The 1,967-nt window shown below is 31.5% G+C and overlaps 1 long non-coding RNA gene across 1 annotated transcript; it reads left to right on the forward strand.

Moving 5' to 3' along the window:
• Nucleotides 1-49: 49 nt before the first annotated feature.
• On the forward strand, nt 50-1,372 carry LOC124370437. The gene is made up of 2 exons (XR_006923182.1): nt 50-645; nt 1,176-1,372. It is a non-coding gene; the product is annotated as an uncharacterized LOC124370437 (long non-coding RNA).
• Nucleotides 1,373-1,967: the final 595 nt, after the last annotated feature.

Here is a 1,967-nt window from a genome sequence, read left to right on the forward strand (position 1 = left end):
TGTTTATTCAAATTGCTCCTTTTAATTGGAAAATATTTAATTAATTTGAAATAAACTCAACATCACTTTCTTGTTAAAAAGACAATTCAGTATCACGATTTCTTGTGTTATTCGTACATTGAATTGAAAATCTCTTTATTCATTGAATATACATTTTGTATACACTGAATAAAAATTACTTTAATAATATACTTATAAACTAGAAGAAGTGAAAGTAATAGAATACACTGTCTATCAATAGTCATAATTCACAAATGCCCTAATAATTGCAGCTGTAGCCATAAAACAGGTTAATAATGTATATGGTAATTAATAATTCTGAAAAAACACACCAAAGCAAACTTCACAGTTTTAATTATTATTAATTTGTAATTATTTTTTTTAGTTAAATGATTGTCTTATGTTATATTAATTTTAAAAAATCCCAGAGAATCTGTTGTAATAGTTGAATGTTTTGGCAGATACAGCTCCTCCCAAATCGATTCTCAATCCCTCGGTGACACTTGTTGATGCTAAACTGACTCCAAGAGCGCTGGTGTACTTTGGCACGGACCCACCGCAGGAGCGGACCACATACCTGAGACCCTCCTTGCTTACTTCCCTCACAAGTCTGCGGTTGGCATCTGAGGCTGCTCTCCAGTACAGGTTAGTGATACTAAAGCCAAGCTACATCACATAAGCCTATTTATAAGCTTGATTTAAAAAACCATTGCAAAAGTGAAAAGTGCTTCTTATTTTTAGGGATAAACATATAAGCTTTTCAGTATAGTCTCCTATTAAGATGATGCATTTCATTCAATATTATTTCAATTCCTATATATTTCCAAATTTACAGGTAAAATTCAGTTTCACAGCATCATCCTTGTTTCAACAACATCTCTTTCTGGTCTACCTTGTTTTTCAGATATTTGAGAAAAATATCTTGAATCTTGAGAAAAAAATTAATTTAAATCAATGAAGTGCAACTTTTCTTTTTTTGCAATATTTATCAGTTGGCTTCATGTTACCATGGTCAAGGGAAGTCAGAAATTGAGTCAAGGGTAATTATTTTTGTCAAATACTGTACTAGTTTGGTTTTTTATCGTTTCAGACATTCCAGAGGAAATATTCAATGTTTAATTTCATAATATGCTGGTATTAAGTATGGTTTTATAAAATAATTAAATGTTATTCAGGAGAAAAGAAGCAGACGAAGAAATAAAAGAAACAGAGGATGGGATTGTTGAAGTGGTCAATGAAACTCCAAGCTGTTCGTACCAAAAGCCAAACTCATCTGCTAGCAAAAAGCCATCAGCTAGCTCCAAAGTGCCTAAATGGTTCAAAAAATAATGTTTGTAGTTATATTTTTCAATAAATGTTAATTAATAATGTAGCATTTGTTAATGGTAGCATATTTCCTTTAATAATTACACAAATTAAGGCTGTTTTACTCTGTTGTAAAATCAGTACAAAATATAATCAGGGTGACCAACTGTCTGAGAAAAAATTGAAATTATCCATACAAGAATAAGGCAGAAATCATAATTTATTCAAAGCAAAACATTCTTCTCTTGAAAACAAATAATAATATAAACAGCTTTTAGAATCTGACACAGATCAATCCCATTCATTGTGCAGGGGCTATCTGGCAAGAATGTGATATTCAATGATTACTCCTCATCATTGGCATCTACTGTTATCAGACTCGGATACTTCAAACTTCTATATTGACACAATAGAACTATGAATGGTTTTTTGTGTTAAGTCTCAAATGCAATTGGTTAATAAGCAATAAATATCATATTCATTGCAGTAGAAATAAAGGTAGATTAAAAAAAATACAGCATTTATCTAATATAACATAAAATATTTAGGAAAACCCCTCCGTACTAAAGGGGCTTCAGACCCGCTGACCTCAGGTCGTCAGCTCTCAAGGGCGTTCTGAAAGCTATAGATAGCTCTCTTGACCAGTAGTAGTAGCTTTTTAA

Source organism: Homalodisca vitripennis, unplaced genomic scaffold (assembly GCF_021130785.1).
Source record: "Homalodisca vitripennis isolate AUS2020 unplaced genomic scaffold, UT_GWSS_2.1 ScUCBcl_174;HRSCAF=1496, whole genome shotgun sequence".
NCBI classification, from domain to species: Eukaryota; Metazoa; Arthropoda; class Insecta; order Hemiptera; family Cicadellidae; genus Homalodisca; species Homalodisca vitripennis.